This window comes from Stylophora pistillata, chromosome 3 (assembly GCF_964205215.1).
Source record: "Stylophora pistillata chromosome 3, jaStyPist1.2, whole genome shotgun sequence".
Lineage (NCBI taxonomy): Eukaryota > Metazoa > Cnidaria > Anthozoa > Scleractinia > Pocilloporidae > Stylophora > Stylophora pistillata.
In genome coordinates, this window is record NC_142521.1 from 30,922,046 (window position 1) to 30,930,964 (window position 8,919).

The 8,919-nt window shown below is 38.1% G+C and overlaps 2 long non-coding RNA genes across 2 annotated transcripts; one reads left to right on the top strand and one right to left on the bottom strand.

Annotated features, from left to right (window-relative positions):
- Window positions 1–1,761: 1,761 nt before the first annotated feature.
- LOC148735590 (uncharacterized) lies at window positions 1,762–4,304 on the top strand. Its single transcript, XR_015999210.1, has 2 exons — window positions 1,762–2,918; window positions 3,663–4,304. It is a non-coding gene; the product is annotated as an uncharacterized LOC148735590 (long non-coding RNA).
- Window positions 2,959–8,036, bottom strand: LOC148735591 (uncharacterized). The gene is made up of 3 exons (XR_015999211.1): window positions 7,210–8,036; window positions 6,472–6,498; window positions 2,959–5,891 (listed from the first exon to the last, which is right to left on the bottom strand). It is a non-coding gene; the product is annotated as an uncharacterized LOC148735591 (long non-coding RNA).
- Window positions 8,037–8,919: the final 883 nt, after the last annotated feature.

Here is an 8,919-nt window from a genome sequence, read left to right on the forward strand (position 1 = left end):
ATTTCATTTTGAAATAACATTGATGACTTGAACCAGGTGATAGCCTGACTTACCAAAGGGTCATTAAGGCTCAGTGGAAGAGCATTGGAGCGAGGTCTGAGGATCGATTTGAATTCGTCATAGGAAATCTGAAATTTCTCTTTGTTTCTGTGCTATGTGCATGCATACACTCGTGAAAAAAAGAATAAACATCTTTCTGTATTTCATTATGCCACGCTCATGACAAGATGTAAAAACATCTTCCTCTAACTGCAATGATATCTCAACACCGACTTAGGTTTCCTACCTGTCTTGCTCGAACCAGCGTTCGATAATCACTGCAATGATATCTCAACACCGACTTAGGTTTCCTACCTGTCTTGCTCGAACCAGCGTTCGATAATCAGAGGTGAAATTGTACATTATGACAAGAGGAAATGAGGAAGAAGGCTGCATAAAGAGGAAGATGCGTTTTTTTTTGCGCCTTTTACTGAGGCTTGCATGGCTCATGGTTTAAGGCAAGTAATTTTCCGGTAAGATCAGAGAGGAAAATGTTAAATATGATGGAAGAATTTTTAAAAAAGAAAAATCATGAGAATACAAAAGAAATCATTTTAATCGCCCATACCCTCAAAGGGGAGTTTTTTGGCTCCATAATGTTTATGCTTTGGGGATCTCATCCAAAATCATTGAGTTGAGTCACTCATTCGGGTATTAAGTGGTTCTACGAATGCACCTCTCCAGAAGCTTTGAATCGCTGATTGTCCTGAGTTTGGGCCTTACAAGTTCAAGGAAAGCTTCTGACAAACAATCATTATCTATACATGTGGCTTTTCCAGCTGTCACCATCTGTTGTTGCCATTTAAACAAAAAATCTTTTTTTTGACAAGACAGAATCTGTGTTGTTTAGCAGGCCCTTGATGTTTCGCACTTTGGTTAATTAAGAACTACTATGATGGTCTTTCTCATGTGTATTGCGAAGCCATAATATTTTTGACGTTTTACTTTCGTCTCAGTGAGCCTTCCACGGCTCCCAATTGGTTTCTAATCTTCAAGTTTTTCTTCTGTCCTTGCTTTTAAGCTCAAAGGTGCTTCCCCATTCTCGTTTGGACACGGTTAACACAATCCAATTAAACAACTTTCAAAGTACACTGATTTTCAACAGTGTTGAAGATGTTTCTGTCTCCGTCAGATACCATCCTCTTGTACCGTAAGTTATGTAGTTCAGTGGATCTCCCTTAAAGGATGGAAGCTTCTACCGCCTCGATGGCTGGTGGTTAACTTCCATCAGAACTTATGTTACACCTAGACTTGCTCCAAGTCGCGAAGCGAGAGGTCTGAGGCGAGCGACGAAGCCGCGAGAAGTTTTACCAAAATACAGTGAGAAAAATAAAACGGACTTTGGAAAGTCCAGTTACACCCAACAGTGGCTAATTTCTCTTTTAACACCTCAGTACCAACGTAGTTTCTTTGTATCTTAGATCGAATTTCGTTGTTAAATACGGTTTTCCCTCCGTGTTGGCGTCTTGGGTCTTTGTTCAATGACCTTTAACGGAACAATTCCTTCGTGCCTAAAGGCATTATAATTTACTGAAAATAGAAAAATTCTTAAAATTGCATACTTATAAAATTCTGAACGCGTCTTGAAACTACCGTTGATTTGATATTTAGCAGAATATTCTGTGAATTAAGTAAAAATTAGTAGTCAAAGTTGCAAATTATGCATCAACCGTACAAAAACTAAGAAAAAAAGTATCATTGATGTTAAGTATTAGTTTTGTTCTTTCATGACGAGCTTTGCCCACCAAAAAAATTTATGCAAATTAGGCTTAGCCGGATCTGAGTTCCGCCTGGCAATTATTAACTGTAAGAGAAGATCTCAGTTCGCGCCCACAGCACGTTCAAGGTGTTGCGGATGAAGTTTCTGTAATTACTTTTTGGCACTTTTCGGCGTCAAAATTGCATAGTTTGGGTAACCCAAAACCCTTAAGCTGACCTTTCTTGTCATAACACGAATGTTTTCCAGAAAGGGACACGCGGTAATGTCGGTGTCTCTCGTGTGCAGGCATATTTCCAGGTAAAGCCCTCGCGTGGAATCAACTCATGTTTAATTTAACGCTCCTTTTATGCGCACAATGTAAGCCAAAACAACTTTATAGTTAAACGTAAAGATCAGAATATTTTCTTCTAAGGATGATAAATGATCGACGCTGAACTAAATTATACGCTGAAGAAAATGCAAAACAGCATAACATGTAAAAGAGGAAATTTGGAAAAATACGAAGTTACGGACACCATGAAAATCTTCGATTTTTAAGAAAGGAAATTTTTATAATTCCAAGCTAAGTAAGCTTTTCTAGTGTTTCATTCTTTAAGGCTTTGTGTAGAGCGGGGCCTTTGTTTTATAAACCGTAAAACTTAGTGACAAGTCGAAAGGGCTCGCTCTTGGTTATGTTATCAAAGAGTAGAGTGACACCACGGTGATCTTCCAGGTGTTTGATCATTGTCGCCGCTCGTGGTGTACTTCGCTACTTAGGTGAGCGAGATCGACGTTCTTCCTCTCTTTAATTCTGACAGCTGTGTGAAAGACCTGATCCTTACAATGAAAAACGGTCGATTGTGCTTTTTCAGTGGCGGCTTTAACGCTCGTCCATATTCAGCGCTTATCCTAACCATGCATGGCATCTCTAGCTATCTACAAGACACGCTGCGATGTATTATTCGTCCATGTCCAACACAACAACTGCGCTAGTGAGATAGAGAATCGAAAGATCACATTGTTGCGCTCGAGGCAGAGTGCGCTAAGTTTGCCAAGTTCTACAATGGACTACAGATCGTACGGCCTCCCGCAAGAATAAGGACAAGGTCTATCAGTTACAAGCAATGGATAAGTGGAATTGTAAAAAGTTTTAATTCGTCCGTGCATCGAAAGGCCGATGGTATGTAATTTTGCTCTTTTCCGTTCTTCACACCCTCGAATAGCTGTTAAAATTAAATTTAATTGCGGGTTGTGCAGTCAAAATGTAACGTCGCCCAACATGGTTTTAGTTAAACCAGTGTCTTCTGAGGCGCTTCCACCAAAATAATTTAGAAGGGAACAACAGCGCTAACCGATTTAATATCTTCTCAAGAACATGTCAAAGTCTATTAAAACGCAGAAATTAAAAATAGTAAGAATTGGTGGTTCATGTTAAAAATCATTAAATAACAGTTCTGTTTGGCTCGATAGTGCTGTCACTTTGCACTAGCTGTTCATAGTGACTTACTCATTACTTTCAGTATTTGTTCGAGCTTTTCTTCGCCGAAATAGGGGAAAAAATCGCAATTCACCTCTAAAACAAAAATAATAAGCTCTTCTCCCAATTGGACACCAGATATGACTGCGTAGTGATAATTGCGTTGTACGCGAAGTTGCAGTGTGAGAAAAATGAGTGAGGAAAATAATTCTAAGTGCTGTACAGCGCGGTTTTTAACATTGATTACCTAGCTAAATGACCTGCTTGTCTTAGATATTTATGATAATATAGGAAGGTCCCCAAGGAATACTAATAACCCGGCGTGTAATTTTGTGATTGACAAAACCTGATAACTCAGGTTTATGTTTGAAAGGGCAAATCATTTAGTACATTTCACTCCAGAAGTAAATAATCTCTTAACTTTCGTAATTATTATTTTGGTTTCAGGCAAATGGTGTCGAGTTGAAAGATACTAAGTTCCTGAAACATACATCCAAGCTTTGTTAGCAGGCATGCCGAATGCTTTTATAAACGTGCGAGGGTAAAAATACATTTGCGGCCCCCTGTATGGAGAGAAAAATCCAAAGTTTTTTATTACAGGGATGGTAGAGTGAATGATGTTATTTCTGGTCTGAGTCATCAAAGTTCTGTACCATTAGAGTTAAGAAAAGCAATCGGGGGAATATGGAGGTTGCTGCAAGTAGTAGCTGTTAAACTCTCAACAAGCTTTACAGGCGGCCAATTAAAGAGCATGGGCAAGAAATCAAGCATGATTCTCACCCAGTAAACTAAAATGGTTGTTGGCAATTGAGATGGACGAGAAACCAGGGAATTTGAAGTAATCTGGTGGCCTGATCTTTTCTCAGGCACTAAAAATGGGAAACTGACCTTGCGATTTTATGTTCCTAAAGTGATACTTTGATTTCAATGATGTGTAGTACACAGTCTAGTTGACTTGTTCGTCATGTTTCCATAAATTTAGCAGCTGTTTCTTGGCAGTTTTTGTAAGTTTGTAAAATGTGTTTTGCATTTAGAGGAACAAACTTGTCTGTAGAAGGCTAGGATTAAACCCTGAATACAGCAAAATGACCCTGTAATATTAATGCAATTCATGTCTAGCTGGGCGCACTATACCCTGATGCCCTTCATTCTGTTGTAACCAAATTCAGAGGAAAAAAAAAACACCTGGAGAAACTCTTAGAGGGATAATATCTGTGGACTTTCACCATTTCTATGGTCATCAGGAATGACAGAATAAAGCAGTAACTGTTCACAGTCTTAATTCACTTAACTGAAAGAATAATGAGTTGGAGGGAACTATAGATCATTTTTTTCCAAGCATCTCTAATAATTCATGATGGAAATAATAATAACATTGATAACAATAATAATAATGATAATAATAATAATAACAATGATAACAATAATAATGATAATAATAATAATAATAATGATAAAAATATTTACATTGGTTAGAGAAATAATGTTCATTATCCTGATGGTTATAATTCCTATGACCATTTCCATTAATCTAATCATTATCATTATCACTCATATTACTATTATGATTATTTCAATGTTTATCTATGAACAAAATAGTGTTATTGTTAGTCTAGCTGAATGAGTATCCAAGTGATTGAAACTGGGGCAAAAACAAATTAAGAAAAGACAGAAAAACCCCAAAAACTGTTCAGGACTGCAATTCTTGAGTTGGCTCATTGTGAAAGGTTTTGGGACTTCATTAAGCAAGTGCTGTCTGTAGTGGGCCCTGTGTCAAAGAGAGAAGAGTAGCAGCTGAATTAATAATAATAATACTAAGGACAATGATAGGATTGATTGACCAAAGTCACCCTATGACTAATAACAGATGATACGTGACAAACAGCATAAGCAACACACTTTTCAAAACAAAAAGAGCAAGCTAAAACTGCTATCAGATAAAAATAACTGTCCATAAAAGACTGACAGCATAGAGCTGAAAAAAAAAATAGGGACTGGTTCTGCCATCAGATAACAACAGTCCATAGACTGACCACCCAAGAGAAACAGAACAGATCGGTGGTTCTGCCATCAGATAACAACAGCCCATAATGGACTGACTACCCAAGAGAAACAGATCCACCTGTTAGTTCTGCCATCAGATAACAACAGTCCATGGACTAACTACCCAAGAGAAACAGAACTAGGCAGGTGGTTTTGAATCAGAAAACAACTATTTAAGACCTCTGTACAATGTGTCTTAGAAAATCTTCTGCATTCTAACAATTTATTGAAGAGACAAACTATCAGAAACACTTGAATTTCTATTTGGGGGGAGGGGTGAGGAATTAAATGAAAATCTACTTGCCTGAGCATGCCATCCTCACTGAGTAGCCTATTTCAATTTGAAAATGATGATCACAATAATAAAGATAATGATAATGATAATGATAACAATAACAAATCATTATTATTATCATTTATATTACTATTATGATTATTTCAATGTTTATCTATGAACAAAATGGTGTTATTGTTAGTCTAGCTGAATGAGTATCCAAGTAATTGAAACTGAGACAAAATAATCTCAAGAAAAGCCAGGAAAACCCCAAAAACTGTTCAGGACTGCAATTCTTGAGTTGGCTCATTGTGAAAGGTTTTGGGACTTCATTAAGCTAGTGCTGTCTGTAGTGGGCCCTGTGGCAAAGAGAGAAGAGTAGCAGCTGAGTTAACAATTATAATAATAATGAAGACAATGATAGCATTGATTGACCAAAGTGCCTCCGACTAATAACAGATGATACGTGACAAACAGTATAAGCAACACATTTTTCAAAACAAAAAGAGCAAGCTAAAACTGCCATCAGATAAAAATAACTGTCCATAAAAGACTGACAGCATAGAGCTGAAAAAAATAGGGACTGGTTCTGCCATCAGATAACAACAGTCCATAGACTGACCACCCAAGAGAAACAGAACAGATTGGTGGTTCTACCATCAGATAACAACAGCCCATAATGGACTGACTACCCAAGAGAAACAGATCCACCTGTTAGTTCTGCCATCAGATAACAACAGTCCATGGACTAACTACCCAAGAGAAACAGAACTAGGCAGGTGGTTTTGAATCAGAAAACAACTACTTAAGACAAGCCCTCTGAACAACGTGTCTTAGAAAATCTTCTGCATTCTAACAATCTATTGAAGAGAAAAACTATCAGAAACACTTGAATTTCTACTTGGGGGGAGGGGGGTAAATAAATGAAAATCTACTTGCCTGAGCATGCCATCCTCATTGAGCAGCCTATTTCATTTTGAAAATGATTCAATCACAATCATAAAGATAATGATAACAATAACAAAATCATTAATAATAATGATAATTACAATAATCATAACAATAACTACAATGACAAAGTCCGTGTTAGTCTGGCCTCTACCTTGCAGAAAATACAGCCCACCAACTGAAGCTGAATTCTTTAAAGGCATTGTATTCCAACTGGTCATTGAGGCACTCAAGCCACCTCACCACGACAAGGTACGAACATTGAGGTGGAAAAAAGGGTCTGTAAAATTGACTCCATGCTGATTCGAGATGAGAAATCTGTGTTCGAACCTTCTTCAGTTCCACTCCAAGGGAATTTACTCTAGCCGATCTTTCGGTAAGTTAGGAAGCGAGCTCTTCGGAATCGTGACTGAGTTTGGCGCCAAAAGATAAATTTTTCGCGCCTTCGGGCTCAAAGTCTAGCGTGGCGGAGTTCACCAGATTTACGATAGTCATAAATCCCGCAGATTTAATAAGTTCGTCGGGGATTGTTTATTACGAAGAAGATAGACCAGCTATTAGACAGAACGTGAACACAACGTGAACGAGGTCGGGAATCCTGGCTAACCCCACTACTTCGAACGATGAGTTGGCCGCTTGAAGTTCCCGTGTCGCCACACTTTGGATTTCGTCGGGAAATATCTTAAGTACATCGCATATGAAATATTTACGCAAAGGAACGTCACATACCTCTTTCAAAAGTAGATACCAATGCTTGCAAGGGTCAAGTGTGGCACGTGTAATCCTGCAAAGACTCTGCGTGGTTAAGTTAGCCAGTGGAAAGCCGCACGTCGAAAATCCGACTGCCTCTATGACTTCATTTCGTATGGTTTCGAAATCGAAAACATGATGCTTTTCGACATTTCGACATGAAAAATCTCGTCGAGGTTTAATATTATAATATTGGTAAGAATTTAACCAGGATACGAGGCCAAGTCGTGCGACCGCCACAGGTTTTGTACCAAAACAATAACATCGTGTACTACGATCGCAAAGCGTGAACACTGATCGATCCACCAAGTGACGCAATACTGGAAATTCGATACGGTTGTTATTCAGGTCGTACGGCACATGAAAATTGCGATATCTTTTGTTACTGTTTTATGGCAAACCAAGCGAAAGAATCATACCTAAATAATCGAAAGAGAGGCTTTTCGAATACGGCGCCTCGCCGGTATTGCCTCTTCTGTGAAAAGGAAGGATCTTTGAAAGACTACGTGATTAAAAATGTCGTTATAAGGAAACGGGCAGAAACAGAGAAAACGCAGTATTTTATGACCATTACGCGCACAACAAACTTCATTTCATTTCATGATTTTGATTTTCATCGCCAACAGATGACCCCGCGTTAACTCGCACGCAATCGCGTATCTCTCGTGGATTCGTGGACGCTAATCTGTATAATTACATTGTGGTGTAATTAATGTGATGACATCCACCCAACGCCTTCTTCCCCAAACCTCGGCATCAGTTTACGATGCCTGCTGAGAATTTTTTTCTTGAGCAAAGCTCGTCATGTTGCCTCCGTACTATGCATTTGGAGATCTATATTTATGACGTATTATGTTCCAAAATAAAATTGTAGGAAAATCAAAATGGAGGGTATTCTCGTTCGATTTTGTTTGAGCTCTGGTGTCTCAGTATTATCCACACACCCTATTTTTCCATAACTTTGACGGTATTCACTTGTAAAGTGTTTCTGTTGTGGCTGATGATGATGATTGGTTAAAACATTTGGGTCCGGTTTAATTTTCAAGATTGCTCTTCGTTCTGATAGCTATAAGCCGACTTTGGTAAATATTAGCCCGATCGAGAAATTCTACAATACGAACAGGACAACTGGGGGCAAAAAGGATTTGTCATGGAAAATTACTACTTATCAAACTTATGTGTATCAGTTTAAATTTATTTATTACTTATTTATTAGCAATATTCCTGCAGGCTAACTCAGTTTAATCAATCCAGTTTGAATGGGGGCCTGCTTAATAATAATTATAACAAATTTATTGGGAAATATAAAACACATAAGGGTTTCACGAACAAATTAAAAATTACAATTAATCATTTGTCAATACCTTTAGATTCCTTGCACGAAAGTTTGCAACCGAGCAGAAATATGCAGGTGACATTTCGGATAGCGGTAAAATGAAAAATCTCTTTGCTATTCAAACTGGGAGTAACATTTGGTTCTATACGGTTTATGAGGTTATCGAAAGATATAAAAGGTTTCGGTCTGGAAGTTTTAATCCACAATTTTATTTAATTCTTAACCTTTATTCTATATGGCAAGGTAGTCCTGAGGTCACGGTAAATTGGTTCTCACTTGGTCGATATTTTGCCACCCGGACCGTTTCCAAGGAATTGGACACAAGCAGTAATTTTATCTTCGCAAAAGACGGC